The 19795-nt window shown below is 40.2% G+C and overlaps 2 long non-coding RNA genes and 1 pseudogene across 2 annotated transcripts; all 3 read left to right on the forward strand.

The window, feature by feature from the left end:
• The first annotated feature begins 1563 nt into the window (after window positions 1-1563).
• Window positions 1564-2448, forward strand: LOC121994066. Its single transcript, XR_006115568.1, has 3 exons — window positions 1564-2060; window positions 2140-2237; window positions 2390-2448. It is a non-coding gene; the product is annotated as an uncharacterized LOC121994066 (long non-coding RNA).
• A 999-nt stretch (window positions 2449-3447) lies between these two features.
• LOC121994068 lies at window positions 3448-4586 on the forward strand. The gene is made up of 2 exons (XR_006115570.1): window positions 3448-3479; window positions 4023-4586. It is a non-coding gene; the product is annotated as an uncharacterized LOC121994068 (long non-coding RNA).
• Window positions 4587-4657: 71 nt separating this feature from the next.
• On the forward strand, window positions 4658-5286 carry LOC121994067 (annotated as a pseudogene).
• The last annotated feature ends 14509 nt before the right edge of the window (window positions 5287-19795 follow it).

The raw sequence follows: 19795 nt of genomic DNA on the forward strand, positions 1-19795 counted from the left end.
GATTTGCGATCCATCCAGGCGGGACCCGTATGTATCGAGATTTGAGACGTTCCTACTGGTGGAACGGCATGAAGAAAGACATCGCGGATTTCGTGGCTAGATGTCTTGTCTGTCAGCAGGTGAAGGCTGAGCATCAGAGACCTGCAGGATTATTTCAGCGGATTCCTATTCCTGAGTGGAAGTGGGATCACATTACCATGGACTTTGTGGTAGGATTGCCGAGGACACGACGAGGCCATGATGAGATTTGGGTAATCGTTGATCGATTAACCAAATCCGCGCATTTCTTAGCGATCCGGAGGACTGATCTCCTGAATCGATTGGCAGATCTGTATATTCGGGAGATCATCAGACTACATGGTGTTCCGTTGAGTATCATTTCGGATAGAGATCCACGGTTTACGTCTCGTTTCTGGCAGAGTCTGCAGCAGGCCTTGGGCACACAGCTCCGACTTAGTACAGCTTTCCATCCACAGACAGATGGACAGTCAGAGCGGACTATTCAGACTCTTGAGGACTTGCTGAGATCATGTGTTATGGATTTTGGAGGCAGTTGGGAGGACCATCTGCCGTTGGTAGAGTTTGCCTACAACAATAGCTTTCATTCGGCTATCCAGATGGCACCGTTTGAAGCGTTGTATGGTAGACCTTGTCGGACACCCGTCCTTTGGGATGAGGTTGGAGAGGCCCAGTTGTTGGGACCTCAGAGAGTTTAGCAGGATGCAGAGTTGGTCCGTACTATCAGACGGAGGATGTCAGAGGCGCAGGATCGCCAGAAGAGTTACGCTGATCGGAGACGCAGACCACTAGAGTTCTCTGTTGGAGACCATGTATTTCTGCGAGTTTCACCCACGAAAGGGGTGAAGAGATTTGGCATCAGAGGTAAGCTAGCTCCACGGTACATTGGTCCTTTCGAGATCTTGGAGAGGATCGGAGCAGTAGCTTACCGACTGGCACTACCACCGTCCTTGTCAGGCGTCCACGATGTATTTCACGTATCTATGCTGAGGAGATACGTGCCCGACCCGACGCATGTGCTGGCAGATATTCCAGTTCCAGTTCAGCCTGACATTACATATGAGGAGGTTCTGGTACGGATTCTCGACCGGAAAGAGCGTCAGTTACGGAACAAGACTATCCGGCTAGTCAAAGTCGGATGGCAGCATCATTCAGACGAGGAGGCTACTTGGGAGCTCGAGGATACGATCCGAGCTCGATACCCCCATCTTTTCGCTTGAGGTATGTGATTTATTTACCGTTCAGCATTTATATGCTTTACCTATTGTTAGTACTTGCTGATGGTAGATAACGAAATTTGGGGACCAAATTTTTATTAGTGGGGGAGAATGTAAAATACCGGGAAAATAGGCGAATATTAATAAGGGAATTTTCCGGAATTTTTGGAAATTTTTTGGGAATTCTTCGGAACTCGTACGGATGAGTTAACGGGGATGAAAACGGGGTCCGGGAAAAGCCTGTTTGGGCTTCCCTATTTAAATAAGGAAATGCATGATTTTCTTTTAAATTTTCTTTTCTTTTTATTTATTCCTTTTTCCTACGATCCTCTACTGTGCCAGTTCCTTTCTCGCGTGCCCGTGCCCTATTTCCTCACCCGACGCCGTCTTCTTCTCCAAACTGTCGCCGCGACAGTTTCCCCTCTTCTCAGCCGTGGCCTAGGGTTTGTGGCAAATCCCTTTATCTTCTCGTCTTCTCCCTCGCCGAACCTGATTTCCCCTCTTCTTCTCTTCTCCTTCTTCTGCCCTAGCGCCGACCAAGTTTTTGTTTCACCTCTCTTCCTTTCTTCCGGCAAAGCAAGGGCCGACCGACTGTTCTACCTCTTGATCGTCGGCTATCATCACTCGACTGCCACCATTCATCGCCGGAGGTGCTTCTTGTGTTTGTGGTCACTGTGGTCGCAGGATTCTACCGGGCCCTCTTCCCCATCGGTTGATTGTTGACGCTGTGCCCTGGTTCTTTTCTCCACTGCCGGCTTCTTCTTCCATCAGCCACCGACAGAGAGGGAACGAGGGGCACTGGTTAGGAGAGGCAGGTTTGAGTAGGTATGTGAATATAATTTGGGGATGTTGCGTTGAGTTGTTGGCTGATCACAGTGGATTCTGTCACTGTTTATTTCCACAGCAGTAACTTCTAGTTCCGGTCATTATATCACTAAGGTACGCGTCTCCGGCAGTGACTCAACAGTCGGGCATACACAATTGGATGAGTTTTGGATTGAGGTAAATGCATTGTTGTGAGTATAACTGTGGATTTCATGGTTGTAGGATTGTGTTGAGTTGATCCAATTTGGAATTTCTTAATTCGATTAGGATTTAGTTTAGCTAATTAATGCGTGATAGAATTTGCTAAACTAAATATTGGTGATATACAGGACCTTGACGCGAGACGTGTTTCTCAATTATTGGATTGGACCACTTTATTGGAGGCGGGTACTTTGACTTATGCCTTTTGATATGCATAATAAAGTGTTTAACATATAGCAATGATTGTGTTATCCTTTTGATTCGGTTGGTCACTACATGATCTGTTACATGTTGTTTGTTTATTTATTATGCACTGCATGTTATTATTGACCTGACCATACATACTTTCGGTAGTGACCCAACCATGTGATACATCATGTTCAGGACCTAGGGTTTATATGATACCCTATCTGTTTGTGTACCTTCCATCTGATACATTGACTTGTGGTACACCTTTTATTTATGTATGGATCTTGTTATGCTATTCATGAGATTGTCATGCTTAGTATCATGCATCATGTTTGCATGCTGTGCGATTGTCGGCTCCACTTTGGTTGAGCCCATTGCCAGTTACATGTACTGCACACACCACCCATGGATTAGTTGTATATCCGGCCGAGTGTGGCGGTTCTGCTTTAGCTCCGTTGGTCGGTGACTCGGTAGTGGCCGTGATCGTTCCTTCTGTTTGGCTCCGTTGGCATTTAGGGTAGCAGCGTGCGGCGGATGGTGGACTCTGTTTGGCTCCGTTGGTCGACTCATGGGTCGGCAGAGATTTTTCCTCTCCGTCGTTGTGTATCGGAGATGAGAGCATTGAGCTCCCCATTTATGATTTGGGACGAGGGAGTACTCGACAAAGATTCCGTCCACTCGACCACCGCGAGTGATTTCGAGTGCACACCATATCATTTATTGCATTTTATTGTTGTGATTCTGCACTTATATGCTGCATTTGTATGGATGCATTTGATCGATACATGTGATTATGATTTCTTGATCGACGACTGCTACCTTCCTTGATTCCTTAAGTACGCTTATCTCCGATTTCGCTTTGATTGCATTTATTCCTTCTCATATTCAGGAGACTGTACATGATTAGTGTTGTCTGTTATTTGTTTTATTATGCATATCGGTTGTACCTGCTGAGTGTTGGACTCACCCGCCTCCATTGTTGATATTTTCAGTTTGAGGCTGTTCCAGTCGCTGGCCCCCCATATGCACGTAGAGCCAGTTCTCTACTAGTTCGTTATTTGTTTTATTTTTGGCCTTTTTCTATATCAGACTTTGTTTTAGTATTGTCTTTGGATTTTTCCTATGGATATTGTATGGAGTGATACCTTTTGATGGATTTTTGATATGATATTGGATTTCATTCTACTACGTGTCTGCCTGGACGGCAGAAGAGGTAAGTTCGTTGAATTTGAGTTTTACGAGTGTAGTGGAGTAGGGTGGATTTCGAGTCAGAGTCCTATTGTTATTGATTACTACTATTAACTGCGGGGTTGTGACAGTCAAAGGCTGAATATCTTTATAAACTGCGTGGTGTTTGCTTTTATTTTTGTTATCATTCCAGCCGCCTGTGGCTGATGTATATGTGATATGTAGAAAGTTTCATATTGTCCGCCGTACAGGGGAGATGCTGCCGAAATTTCTTCGGACAGAGACTCCTTTGGGGCGTGACATCTACTAAATGCTTAATCACTTATGTCTATAATTATTGTGTATGAATTAATTTTTTACTGATATATGCTGATTTTGATGCAGGTTTCTATTTCAAATCTCGAAGGAAAAATAGTGGCTCTGAACTTCGCATGCAGTCTTTATGATTGTTGCGTTGAGTTTACTCCAGTATTTGCAGAAATCTATAAACAGCTCAAGGAAAATGGAGAGAGCTTTGAGGTTGTGCTAGTGTCCTTGGACAACGACTCTGATTATGATGAAGCCATAGAAAGCATGCCTCGGCTTGCATTTCCTTTCAATGACAAATTAAAGCTGTGATAAGCTTTTTTGCTATTTTGATCTCCAGGAAAATAATCATCATGCTGTCATCTTGATTGGATCGGATGGGAAAACTATGAATTAATGTTGATTTAATTGAACTTATTAAAGAGTATGGATTTGATGCATGGGAAGCTTTCCCGTTTTCTCAGGAGAAATTGCATGAGTTTTCAGAGAAAGCAAAGGCCAAACTTCACAGACACTCGAGTCACTTCTTGATTCAGGTGATCTGGTCTGTCATTGGAAAAATAGGATTGAAGGCAATGAATTTTCTTGCTTAACATGTAAACAACTTCCACATTTTCTAACTGAACTTTCCTTATTTTTTCACTGGAGTAGATTTTTCCTTATAATTTGGTAGTAGAGACTGTGTGGTAATATTCTTCTGTTAGGATCCAATAAAAGAGCTTGTTGGAAAGACCATCCTCCTAAACCTCTCAACACGTTGGTGGTGCGGCGATTACCTCCCTGAACTGATTGAAGAGTATCACGAGATCAAAATGTGGATACTGATTTTGAGATGATCTACGTCTCCAGCGATTATTATCAGGATTCATTCAACAAAGTCTTCTTACGCATGCCATGGTTGGCACTACCTTTTGGTTACGTCCAGAGCTGTGCCCTGGTTGCTAGAGGCCCTACAGGACGAACAATTACCAAAGAAGCCAGGGAGTTGATGATACATCGAACTGTTGCTTACCGATTCACCGAGAGGATCAAAGAGTTGGAGCATCTTAAAGAAATGGCAAAGGGGTGGCCTGAGAAGATAAAGCTTGACCTCTATGATGAGCATGAGCTTGTCCTTACCCGTTGCTTTTCTTATGGCTGTAACGGTTGTAGAGAGATGGGACATATTTGGTCCTACCGTTGCGAAGAGTGTGATTTCGACCTGCACCCAAAATGTGCACTGAACCAAAAAAACAAGGAAGATGGAGAAAATGGCGAAGCACATGGTGAAGTGACAGAGGAAGAATATGTGTGTGATGGTGAGGTTTGTCTCTTGAAAACTGAAAAGAAAAGACTAATCTAATTTGCCTTGTTCATGTTCTAATAAGTTGGCCTCAAAAGGAAACTAAAAAAATATTTAAAAATAATTAAATGAATTATAAAATAATTAAATCATTAGGAGTTAAATAATTGATCGATCTTAGTATTTATATAGTAGTTTGACATGGAAATTAAGATGAAAAAAAAGTTATTTTAAAAATTGAAATGAATATTCTAAAGTACAGTTTAGTTAATATCTATCATTTATTTAATTTTTTAAAGGATAGTTGTTTATATTTTTCATATTGAATAATTCTTATCCAAGATCATAAAATAATTTCTAATTGACATAATTTATGTTAAGAAGTTGATTTAGGTTAGTTGATTAGATTAATCACTAAGACGTGAACTTAAAATAAAATAATTAAGTAAAAAATTAAAATAATACAGATGTAAAATATAGAAAAATTATAATAAAGTGAAAATTTTGAGTATAGACTTTTATTAGAATACCTAAGTATTTATATCTGAAATACTAAGAATCATTTGCTGTAAATATTTATTTGTACTTTGACATTATATTTTTGTAGTATTCAATTTAGTTAGCACTGAGTATTTAATTTACTTCGATTAATCTAAGAATAATTGATTCAGTCTCACACGGAAGTTTTTTATCGACCATTAGAATAAATTGAGATATACTTGTAGCGGACGGTCCATCAACCTAGCATTCTTAGACTAATTGTCTATTAAGTAGAATTTATTGGTAATTTACCAAAGTTAAGACTCGATCTTAGATGTTTAAAAAATTAAAAAGGTGATTTGCGACTGCTCCATTGCCCGGGGGCTAGTGAAGATACTTTTAACCCATATGTTAGATGAGATGTTATTATACTTTGAGGACATTGGCTTAATTAATTCACTTCTTAATGACCTTTTAATAGATGATTTAATGGATTTATATTGATCCTGTTCGCGAGCGTCGATGGACAAATCACTGGTGAATTGGCTCTGTTGCCAATTTAATCACCATTCTCCAATGACAATGAGGATGATGACCTGGTTGGGAGCTTGGACAGAGACAAACAACAAGAATAGGGTTAGAATGACAGCCAGGAGGTTTTGCCAGAAGATTCTACAGAAGGTTCTTTAACCACGGACTTACCAATTGGTAGAGGAGAAGCAGTTCGCAACGTTTCCATCAGTCAAGGTACCTTCTAATGCGTCAACGTTGCTTTAATCGACTGAGGCAGTGTTTTGGTGAAGGATTACCTGTTGGGGGATGCGATGATTGTCCCTTTAACACTGCTTGCACTGTCGCGACCACCAAATTGTCAAAATCCGTTGACCCCATGGCTATGACATTAGGTCTTCCGGCATTATCCATCTTTACACTGAATTTTAGGTCTTAACTCAATATTCCTACAAACGGCGCCAATTTGATCCTGCCTGTGAGCGTCGAAGGATGAATCATCGGTGAATTGGCTTTGTTGCCAATTTAATCACCAATCGTGGAATGACAATAAAGATGATGACCTGGTTGGGCGTCTAAATGGAGACAAACAATAAGAATAAGGTTAGAATGACAGCTAGTGGTTCCCTAGTAGAAGAGCCGGTGCATATGCGTATGCGTACCTTAGAGATTGAAAAGGACCATCTTTTATAGAGAGAAAACAAACATTTTCCTTCCGTTTTGATATTTATGTTGTCATTATTTAATTCCTTAAATAATGTAAGATTTATTCATATCATTGTCTTTTTTTTTTTCTAAAATAACTAGGATTTATGCGATGATTATTCTTTTCAATTGAAACAATCCTTTATCTTACATTATTGAAGAATCAGGAGGCCAGAGAAGCTAGGTAGCTGGGAGGTTGGAGAAGATATGTAGCCAGAAGACCCAAGAGGCTAAGGAGTCGGGAGGCCCAAGAGGCTAAGGAATCGGGAAACCGAGAGGCTAAGTAGTAGGGAGACCCAAGAGTCTAAGGAGCCGGGAGGCCCAAGAGGCTAGGGAGCTGGCAGACTCGAGATGCTAAGTAGCCGGGAGACCAAAGAGGCTAAGGAGCTGGGAGATCTGAGAGGCTAAGGAGCTGGGAGGCCTGAGTAGCCAAACATCAATTTGACCTTCAGAACCACCTCAATAGATTCACTAATCTCCTTTCATCCACGTGATGTCCTACTGATCATTCTCCGAATCACATATCATTCTATAATATTTATACATGTTGATATTTATATATGTGGATATTATATCATTGATGCCCGATTAAATAATAATAATTAAAAATTATCTTAATTAATAAAAATAATAATTTAGGGTGTGAATATTAATAAACAACTAATTTATATTAATAATTATAGATATAATTATATATTTATAGCCTTTTGATACGTTGCACGCCCTCCTGTGTGTAGCAGTGTCCGCAACTGAGGGCACGCGCTCACATGGGTTGACTACCATATCGGTTGACTACCCTCAGTAAATGCTGCTGCGCACCGAAGGGTGCATTGTTAGGGATAGATAACAGGCTAGAAAGGAGGTTGAATAGTCATTACCCGAATTCGCTTTCCTACGTATTCGTTAGCACAACGAAATATAAACAAATACAAATTTGAATACAAAAGCTAAAGACAAGAACAAAAAGGCAAACCAATGCACACCGATTTATATGGTTCGGAGATAACTTGCTCATACTCCATGGCTATCCGTAAGGTGGACGATTCTAGTAATCCTTCGGTGGATCAAGCCCTGGAACTCCTGCTTGCGCGAGCTCCTTCTCGGTGGAGTAAATCTCACATAACCTTGATTAATACACCGCACTCCAATCACAACTTAAGATAGACTACTAACAAGGGTTTACCACTCCTGTTTCGTCAAATCTAATCAAGCTCCAAAGCCTTGGTTATATAGGCCACGGGTTGGAAAATCCCACCTACCAGTTGATAAGTATACTAGTCGAATGTCCTCTATGGAAATTTGACTGTTACACCCCAACGACTCGATACCAGTCGACTGGTAACTTTACCAGTTAACTGATGATTTTTCCAATCGACCGTTTCACATTGGTCAAGCAAATAGAAGCATCCTGTTCGTTCCCAATCGATTACACAGTCAACTAAACCAGTCAACAAACAAAGCCACAAGTCAACTGATAAACCCTAAACCTAAGATTTTGCCCCGAGTACAATCTCTCAGCACTCAGACCCTCACGACTCACTTGACTTTTGCTCGCAGCCTTGACCTCTTGCCTTCAAGCCCACTTCCTTTGGCTCTCATCCCTCGGACGCATCCAAGAGGATTGTTCCAATGTCTACTTTTGCATATGCCTCGAAGTGTGTTTCCCTTGCCTCTTGTGCTTGTTGCCTTGTCCACAGTCCCTCGGATGCTCCATCCTTCACCAAACCTGAAACTATCAAACTAAGTCATATGTGTATCATGTAAACCTACACAACTCAAAAACACATATCAAATACAAGGGTAAATCTAACTTAAACTCTTTGCCCAAATATCAAAACATATGGTTGTTGGAACCCCAAGGTGTCTTGATGTGATCAAACAAGTTAAGCTAGGTCCTGTTTGGTTTAACCCTTGTGTTTAAGTGTGCAGGAGCTTAGGAGCACAAAAAGTCGAGCAGAAGATGCGGCTAACGAGAAGGATGGCACGGGAGAGAGCCGATGAGCTCGGTGCGTCCGAGGGACGAGGTGACCGCGGAAGAGTACACTGGTGGACGAGAAGAACGTACGCGACGTTCGAGGGATGAGAAACTGGGGAGGAAGGTTGCTCGAGGAGAAGGCCTGAACCTAGGTTCAGGTGAGCCCTATTCCGGATGGCCGAGATCACCCAAGCTAGTGGAGCCGGAGCGAAAGACCCAGACCGAGATGAGCTGAGCTAGAGCAGAGGTCCCGAACCGAGAAAAGTCAATTCTGTTGACTTTCTTGGTCCGGGCGCCCGGAACCACTCCAAGTGCCCAGACCAGTCTGGGGTGACCAGGATGCTTCCGGGCGCCCGGACCCGACTTTTGACTAGATCGAGTTTTGACTCGATCTGAATGTTGGGGGATAAAATTTATCCCCCTAAGGGCGCCTGGACCCTTCGGGGCGCCTCGAACAATACTATAAATATAGCACTATTTTGCACAATTTATTCAATTCACTTAAAATCCATTTTTCTGTACTTTACTTTTCTTCTGTGCTGTTAACGAGAGGATACTCCGCCCAAAGGAGATCTTCATATAGTGTACCTAATTCACCTTGGATTAGCAATCTTCCGATTGCAAACCAAGTAAATCCCTTGTGTATGCTTTCTTTAATTAGTCTATTTTTTTATTATTATAAGTGTTTGTTATTTAGTTGAAAATCCGAGAAAGATTAGATTTATTTTTTCAGGGCAATTCACCCCTCCCCTCTTGTCGGCCTTCGAAATAGACTAACAAGTGGTATCAGAGCCAGGACGCTTCAGGAGGACCAACCGCCGATCGAAGCAACGAGATCGCCAAACCAAGCATCGTTCCACCAAAATTCGAGGGGGACTTCGCACACTGGAAGCGTCGTATGGAGGTATTTCTGAAAACCGATTTTGAAATTCCTCTAATTATTAAATATGGTTTTGTAGCTCCTACTAATCAACATGGAGAAGAAAAAGAAGAGAGTCTCTAGACAAAGAAGGAGCAGAATGATTCCGTAGCGAACAACCGAGAGGAGTATCACCTGCTAAGTGTGCTGCCGCCTCAAGAAGTCAACTGCGTCGGAAGCTACTCGTCAGCGAAAGAACTCTAGGAAAAATTCCTAGAGCTTCACGAAGGCACGCCCGAAGCCAAACTAGCAAGAAGAGACATCCTTTGGAACAATTGACGAACATCCGTATGGAAAAAGGTGAGAAGGTAGCCGATCTACACACGAAGGTAAAGGAATTAATTACCAGTCTCGAGAACCTCGGTGAAGTGGTAACCAACCGGGATACCATACGCTACGCACTCAACGCGTTTCCGAGAACTCTAGAATGAACGTCAATCATCGACGCCTACTACATTTCAAAGGACCTGGAGGTAAGTACCTTAGAAGAGTTATTTTCCACTCTTGAATTACATGAAACCAGATGTGCAGGGACAACCAAGGAATCAAGCCAGATTATGGCGCTAAACGCAACCAAAAAGGATGAACCCGAGTCAGACTCAGAAGAAGAACAAGAAGCGTATATGGTAAGAAACTTTAGAAAATTCTTTCGATCTAATAAATTTAAAGAAATGCAGAATAAGAAGAATCAAAGAAATAGAAGAAGGGTTCATTGCTACCAGTGTCAAAAGGAAGGATACTTTAAAGAAGATTGCCCAGAATTAAAGAAGGACAAAGTCAAGATACCCAAGAAGCACAAGAATCTAAAAGCTACTTGGGACGATAGTTCATCATCTGAGTCCGAGATACAAGAATATGCTGGACTAGCACTGATGGCAAACTATGAAGGGCAAAGTACATCAAAACCTAGCATCGATGAAGGGGGAGCGACTTCAGATGAATGCAGCGAAGCAGGGGGAGAGTCGGGCTTCAAGTCTGATATGGTAAGTGAGGTATGCCTCTTACCTCCTGATCAGCTTTATTTTGGTATTAAGGCTATGGCAAAATCCATGTACAAATTAGAAAATAAAAATACCAAATTAAAAAATAAAATTTTAGAAATAAAAAGAGTTTTGGCAAAATCTTGTCTAATAGAAGACTTTGATAAGATAAAATTTGAAAATGATAAATTAAAAGAAGAAATAGAAAATTTGAAAAAGTCTACCTGTTCAAATATTTATGCTTTTAAAAATTATAGAGGATTAAACTGGTATTATAGGTTTTACTAAAGTCAAATCAGAAAAATATCAAAAACCTATGTGCCTAGAAAATACTTGATTAACCCTGTAGGAAGGAACCTCTTTTGGGTTCCAAAAACCTGTTTAATTTAAACTCAAAATTAAAACTTAGCATTTTTAAGCGAGAAAATTAAATAGATAGTTTCTTTATGAGGCTTTATCTAAGGAAGTGGTTGTTGCTCCAATAACCAAGAAGACCTAGTGCCTCGCCATGACCTGGAAGCTAAAATATTGAAATCAAATGTTTAATTAACTTTCTGGTAAAGTATTAAATTTAGAACTAAATTTTTAAAAATTCTTTTTAGAAAAATTCTTTTTAGTAAATTTTTTAAAAAATTCTGAGAAGATATTTTTGTCTAAGTTAAAATTTTCAAAAACTTAGAAGTTGTTTTAAGTTGCAATTTGCCTTAGAATTTCTTTTTATTTATGAATTTTTTTTAGAAATTTCTTGTACACTTCAATTTTTGAAAAATTCTTAAAAAAATGTCTAACTTAGTTTTTTTTATACTAATTTTTTTTAGTTAGAATTAACCTTAGACTTGTCAGAAGTACCCCATTTTTTATGTGATCAAAGGGGGAGAAAAATGTTAAGTCTAGGGGGAGGTATATATTTTTTTTCTATTGAAGAATCTTTGCACTTATTTGCAAAATTTTGTTTTTTTACTTTATGTTTATTTTACCCTAACTTAACTTGGGTTACTCACATCAAAAAGGGGGAGATTGTTAGAACCCTAAGGTGTTTTAATGTGATCAAACAAGTTAAGTTAGGTCCTGTTTGGTTTAACCCTTGTGTCTATATGTGCAGAAGCTTAGGAGGACAGGAAGTCGAGCAGAAGACGCGGCTAACGAGAAGGACGACACAGGAGAGAGCCGACGGGCTCGGTGCGTCCGAGGGACGAGGTGACCTCGGAAGAGTACACCTGTGGACGAGAAGAATGTACGTGACGTTCGAGGGATGAGAAACCGGGGAGGAAGGCTGCTCAAGGAGAAGGTCGAAACCTGGGTTCGGGTGAGCCCTATCCGGATGGCCGAGATCACCCAAGCTAGTGGAGCTGGAGCGAAAGACCCAGACCGAGACGAGATGAGCTAGAGGAGAGGTCCTGGACCGAGAAAAGTCAATTCTGTTGACTTTCCTGGTCCGGGCGCCCGGAACCATCCGGGCGCCCGGACCAGTCCGAGGCGCCCGGGATGCTTCCGGGCGCCCTGACTCGACTTTTGACCAGATCGAGTTTTGACTCGATCTGAATGTTGGGGGATAAAATTTATCCCTCCCAGGATGCCTGGACCCTTCGGGGCGCCTCGAACAGTACTATAAATATAGCACTGTTCTGCACAGTTTATTCAATTCACTTGTAATCCATTTTTCTGTGCTCTAGTTTTCTTTTGTGCTGTTAACGTTGTAAGAGGCTACTTCGCCCAAAGAAGATCTTCAGATAGTGCGCCTAATTCGCCTTAGATTAGCAATCTTCCAATTGCAAATCAAGTAAATCCCTGGTGTCTGCTTTCTTTAATTAGTCTCTTTTTTTATTATTACAAGTGTTTATTATTTAGTTGAAAATCCGAGAAAGGTTAGATTTATTTTTTCAGGGCAATTCACCCCTCCCCTCTTACCGACCTTCGAAAGGGACCAATAATGGTCACACTGGACCCTCAAGATTGCTTCCAACAATCTCTCCCTTTTTTATTTTGGCAATACATTTAAGTTAGGAAAAATATAATAACAATCAACAATGATAATCAAACATGTAACATGCATTAGAACATATCACAAGGCTCCTCCTACACCTAAGCTCACCATTGAGCTACAAATTTCACCACAAGGATATTTAAGAACATATCACAAGGCTTCCCCTACACCTAAGCTCCCCATTGAACTAGGAATTTCTTACTACAAAGGTATTTAAGGTTTTCCATACTTAAACCTTACTTCTCCCCCTTTGCATAATATCAAAAAGCTTCTAACAATATCTCGATTGTAGAAACTTAATCATCTAAACTGACCCAAAACTCGTGTATTTATCCTCCAAGAATCTCATACACCTATATGAGCTGTCCAGACTAAACTCAATACTGAAAAATAGTTTCAAATTTGTATCAGTTGACTGCTCTTATCGAAACAAACTCACAGAACCATTCTGTGTTCGATAAACATTTTTATCAGTTGACTGGTATCTGCATCAATCGACTAGCATCCTATTTTCAACCCAAATAGTATTTTTAACCCAACCTCAGAAATGCACTAAAAATTTCACAAACATCCAAAAATACTTAAATCTTGTAGAGGGGTCTATTTTACCTGTGTCTACTTAGAAAAAATATATTTAAAAATGTATATATCTCAAATTCTAAGATTGACACAAAATCCAAAATTATCTAAATGGTTCAATTGAACATTGACCTAAAATCTTAATTTTGGCTTCCTTTTGATGTATATGCCCATACTAAACTTCAATATATCCCTAGCATTTGTTTATATAGCATCTATACATCCAAAACCAATTTTCATGTAATATGAATCCAATTTCATATTTCCATGCATGAAATGCATCCCATATGTGTCAATTCCCTAGGTTTGAGACTCAAGTCCGTCTCCAAACCACTTTGGCACATTTCATGACCCATGTTGAATCTCAAGCAAGATCCACTTGAGATTCATTGACCATAGGTCCACTTTTGACTCTTTGAGCCCCCCTAGAGCTCTTAACCTTAGTCACCTCCTTGTCTTTGGTTAATTTCTTCTTATCCTTAACCTTAGGCACATCATCCTTGCCATAATTATATGCAACCCTAGCATTTTATTCTTATTGGCCTTGGATGACTCTCCCTTGTCTTTATCATTTGCCGCCCTAGCATATGATTTGTCCTCGGCCTTGAAGGAACTAGATTGATATCCCAAACCTGATCTATCATTGTTGGGTATTTGGATACCCAACACCATACCTAACCCCTTAGATCCAACATTGAATCTCTCTAGGGTTTTTTTTCCAACTTATCAAGTTTTGCCTTCAAAGCTTGATTTTCTTTTTCTAGATTCCTCACCCTAGAATTGACTTATCCACATTGGACATTCCTAGACTTACCCATCTTTCTATGCATGTGTCTCCCCTTCTTGGGATTAATTCCTAGGTTCTCCTTAGGTTTACCATTACTAGAGTTAGCATGAATAGGTCTCCTAGGATTATAATCTACATTGATCATATTTCTATCATAATATCTAAAACTAAAATTATGCATGGGCATACTATGATTAACAAAATCATTTCTCCTAGCATGTATGAGAAAATAAAATTTTGAATTGCAATTCAAATTAGGGTATATCTTCCTTACCCTTAAAGCTCCCCCTCGACTTGAGCTTTTCTTCTTCTCTCATTTCTTCAAATGCACAAGCTTCTTGATTTCCCTCTTCTTAGAGCACTTGATGTGGTAGTTTCCTTTCTCCCCACACGTGAAACACACAATACACATTCTCCTCGTTTTGACTTCTTCATTCCTACAACCTGTTGGGACCGATTATGTAGCTAGAGAGGGGGGGTGAATAGCTCGATGCGCTCGTCTTTGCTTTTCAAGCTTGTTTCTTCAAGATATGCAGTGGAAAATATAAAGAAACAAAATAGACAACGCTAACAAGAGGATTTACTTGGTATCCACATCACAAGAGGTGACTAATCCAAGGATCCACACACTCACACACCCTCCACTAATAAAACACTCCTTTATGATAACTACCAAAGGTGGAGAAGCCCTACAAGTTCACACTACAAGAAGAAAGGGAAAGGGAACAAAATACAAGCTAGAAGCTTACAAGATAGCACAAGAAAATCCTAACCTTAGATTTCTTCTTCTGCTGTAGATCCGCCTCTTGACTTGGACAAACCTCCAAGAACCCTCAAGATTTGGCGGTGAGAACTTTGTGGAGAAGCTTTGGAAGCCCTGTGAAGATCTGAGATGAAACAGTGTAAGTTGTGCTGAGAGAACAGCTCGCTAGCAGCTAAATACGATGCCAACGGTCAGATCCCGATCGATTGGATTACTCCCAATCGATCGGGGAGGCTTTGGATCGATCGGTCGATTGATCTAGAGCGCCTCTGTGCTCTCGGGAATTGCCTGGATCGATCGGATGATCGATCCAGGGCTTATCGTGCGAAATCGCACCTCCCAATCGATCCACTGAGCGATTGGGGGCTCTGGATCGATCGCCCGATTGATCCAGAGCTATTCTGTTCGCTTGACACTTCTCCCCAATTGATCCACTGATCGATTGGGAGGAAACTTGTCGCTGGGACTCACCCAATCGATCGGCCGATCGATTGGGTATGAGCCAATCGATCGGCTGATCGATCCAGCTCCTTGATTTTGCCCAAAATCAAGTCCAAGGCCCCTTAAACCAACATCCGGTCACCTATGACCTGTTGGTACATTATGCCTAGCATCCGATCACCCTTGACCTGCTAGAACTCGCTCACCAAGTGTCCGGTTAACCTTGACCCACTTGGACTTATTTTTACCAGGTGTCCGATCAACCTTGATCCACCTGGATTTCCCGTGCCAAGTATCCGGTCAATCCCTTTGACCTACTTGGGCTTCCCAACACCAGATGTCCGATCATCCTTGATCCATCTGGATTTTCCTTGTGCCAAGTATCCGGTCAATCCCTTTGACCTACTTGGACTTCCCAACACCAGATGTTTGATCATCCTTGATCTATCTAGATTTTCTTTGTGCCAAGTATCTGGTTAATCCCTTTGACCTACTTGGACTTCCCTTCTGTCTACCTTCACTCACTAGGACTTCATGTCTGCCTGGCTTCACTCACTAGGACTTAATGTCTGCCTGGCTTCACTCACCAGGACTTCCCTTCTGCCTAGCTTCACTCACTAGGTCTTTCACCTGGCTTCACTCACCAGGATTTCTCTTCTGCCTAGCTTCACTCACTAGGTCTTCACCTGGCTTCACTCACCAGGATTTCTCTTCTGCCTAACTTCACTCACTAGGAATTTCACCTGGTTTCATTCACCAGGATTTCCAGTCAAGTATCCAGCCAATCTTGATCTACTTGACTCTCCTTCACACATGAACAATTGCACCTGCAATTTTCATGTATTGACTACATGTATTGTCAAACATCGAAACCACAACATCAAGACTCGAGCTTGACTCAATTTAAGCTCAGTCAACCCGGTCAATCTTGACCTGGGGAATTTTGCACCAACAATCTCCCCCTTTTTGATGTTTGACAATACCTTATTTAAGTTAGGCTAATCCCATAGCCTCAACTTCCTTCATGCCACTAGGTAATGAAGACGTAAGTTAAACCCTACATTCTCCCCCTAAGAGGGCAAACTCCCTTTTGACAATACCTTCTTTAAGTTAGGCTAATCCCATAGTCTCAACCTCCTTCATGCCACTAGGCAATGAAGACGTAAGTTAAACTCTACATTCTCCCCCTAAGAGGGAAAACTTCCTCTTAGATAATGAGGGCCTAACTTAAACCCTTCATTCTCCCCCTATTGACACACATCAAAAAGAAACTCTCCCCCTGAAGAGTTACTCATCGTTGTTCACAACTTCACTCATTGTACACCACACAATTCAAATAAAAGTCTCATACCCTTTATTTTCATCAAATGCTCATCCTTGAGCATATACCACTAAACAATGAAGATATCCACTCTCCATTGTATTCCAATGCTCAACCTTGAGCATTTTCACTAAAGAAGGTAAAACCACTTTCCAAGGTGTATGAAAATAATTTTTCATGTCTTTAAAGAGTAACTCCCCCTAAAGACATGCACGTAACTTCTGTTATTTCACCAACAATGACTTGGAATCCCTAAACCTTTATGAAACCCAAAATAGAAGTTTTGAGGTTCATAAATTCAATAATGAAACCAAACCTCAACCTAAACCTCTACTTAGTCTTCCTTAACCAATCCGTCCTCGTTTTCATCATGAAAACTCCCCTAAATGTATACAAATGTGTTTTGAGGGGTTACCTAGACTAAAGATGGTCCAAAATGCTAAAATCAGGCTTTACCAGTCAAAATCAGCATTCCTAATCGATTGGAGTTGGGTCCCAATCGATTGAACCTACTTGAATCGATCCACTGATCGATTCAGGAGGGCTGGATCGATCGGTGGATCGATCCAGGAAGCTTCTATTCGCGAGAAGCTTGCTCTCAATCGATCTCCCGATCGATTGAGACCCTTCAATCGATCGGGTGATCGATTGAACCTCTGAAAAAGCTGAAATTCCATTTCAGTCAATTTCATAAACCCCTAGAAAAATCTACAAAATTCCAAAAATCATAAAAATCGTTGTAGACATTATTTAGGACATATAGTATCATGGAAAAATAGTTTTCTAAGACAATACATCATATTTTCAAATATGGATACAAACTTGAAAACTTGTAAAAATTTTAGTGTTTTCTTCAAGTTTGTGCCTAACTCTTCAATGATGATCACTATCAAAAGATAGTCTTCACCAAGGTTTTCCAAAAGCGTTTTAAAATGATTTTCAAAACCAATATCCAACCATGTTCTTTGGGCTCAATGCACATGACTTGTACATTAGCTTTCCCAATGATTGGAAAACACATAACTATGTATTTTGATGAACTTAAAACTCAAAAGAATGCACTAAATCAACATCTTGAGTTTTGTTCATCATCCTAACATCTCACTTGTATCTAATGTGTACGAAACCACATACAAGTCACCTTATAGTTCTTAGTGAGATGTAAACTTTGGTTTTTCCCTATTCTAGGGATCATGTATATTTATCTAGGCATTTTGATGTTATGAACATCCACCAAGGATGTTATTTGTTAATAAATGCCATTAGTACTTAAGTTGTAAGGAATTAAAATAATGCATGATATGTTATGACATACATCAAAAAGAAATAATTTTTAAAAGAAAATATCCTATGACTACATGATGTATGTATGACATGACATGGTATTTTTGTGGTTTTCATAATAAAATATGAATGCAAAAATAAACATGATGTCATGACATATGATGGGCAAATAAAGCATGGCGAATTAGCATAAAAGAAATACTTAGATTATCTATCTAAGTATCCTTAATCCTTAGCTAAATTAAAATTTAACCCTAGATTGTTCACTAAGTCCCTCATAAAATGCCAAACTCTCAACTTGACATTTCTTTTTCTCTTAATTTGTTGTGCCAATTGAAATTAACTATATTCCTCAAATTTTGGCACAATCTACTCTTCCAAGAGTAACCATTTAAAAATAAGGCCTAAATTACCCTTAACTTTCTAAGAAAATGCCAAAATCCCAAATTGACATTTCTTTTACTCATATTTTGTTGTGTCATTGAAAATACATCAAAACTTCTCAACTCATAGCACATATTACTCCAATTAAGAGTAAATGATAATCCTTTTTCATTTTCAAAGGTTAATAATAACCTTGAAAATGCTCCTTGAGTGTCAACTTCATCATGATTAGGTTAGCTACCCTTTCAATTTGAGTTGACACTCTCTAACCCATCTATGGGGTAGAGAAAATGCTCCTAGGAACCCAAAACCTATTGGTGTTCCTTGGATGCTCTAGGTACTCGCTAGGGATAACCTCCTTAGATACCTTCCTAGTGACTTTGTTTGGCTTCTTAGAAGCCTTGGTCACCTTTTCTAGGTCAACCCTAGGGATTTCTTCCCTTGTGACCTTTTTAGTGACTTTGTTAGACTTCTTAGAAGTCTTAGTCACCTTAGTTTCAAAAATACTCCTAGGGATAACTTCCCTTGTACTTTTGACTTAACCCTTAGACCTGGACTCGGTTCCATAGCTATATGGAACCCTATGGTAAGAAATTACATCCTTCTTAGCTTAAGTTTGTATTCCAAACCTCTATGGCCATTGGATGACTTTTGTTGTCCTAAACCTAGGTTTTGCTCATTTTTCCCTTTTAGGATATTTTCCATCCTTTTTAGGGACTTTTCCATTTTATCAAGTCTTGACCTCAAGACTTGATTTTCTTTCCATAAATCCTTAGTTTCTGATTTTTCATTAATTCCATGAGCATTTCTATTTCTAAGCTTATAACCAAAATCCTTAGAGTTATTGCCTAAATTCTTATCTACCTTCCTAAACCTAGGCGTGGTAGTTTTAGCATGTAGAGCCACATGTTTTTCTTTAAAGCTCTCATGCTTTCTATTCTTATAGTAAATAACATTAAAATGATACAAATTAGAACTAGCATGCTTTTTACCATTATTCAAGGGAGTAGGCTCAATAAATGATACCTTTCTTTTTACCTTGGAGGCTCCCCCTTGAGTTGTGCTTCCTCCATGAGCCTTGACCTCTTTCTTTCCCTTGGGACATTGGCTCCTATAATGTCCCTTTTGATTGCAAGAGAAACACACAATGTGCTCCTTGCTCTTCTTTGTTGTGGGGACGGTCTCCTTGGGCTTCTCCTTGCCCTTTGGTGCCACTTGGCCCTTTTTCTTGGCCAATTTAGGGCATTTGCTCTTATAATGCTCATACTCTCTACACTCAAACTATATGATATGATTTTTATTTTTATTTGAAATATTTATACCTTCATGCGTAGGGATGACATCTTCTCCTTTTGATCCGGAGGTAGAGGCTTCCTCTTGATCCGATAATGATGCTCCTCCAATAGATTCGACTTGACTTATGGAGGTGGAAGCTTCTTCATCCTCTTCTTCTCTTG

The sequence above is a fragment of the Zingiber officinale genome, chromosome 6A, assembly GCF_018446385.1.
Source record: "Zingiber officinale cultivar Zhangliang chromosome 6A, Zo_v1.1, whole genome shotgun sequence".
Taxonomy (NCBI): Eukaryota; Viridiplantae; Streptophyta; class Magnoliopsida; order Zingiberales; family Zingiberaceae; genus Zingiber; species Zingiber officinale.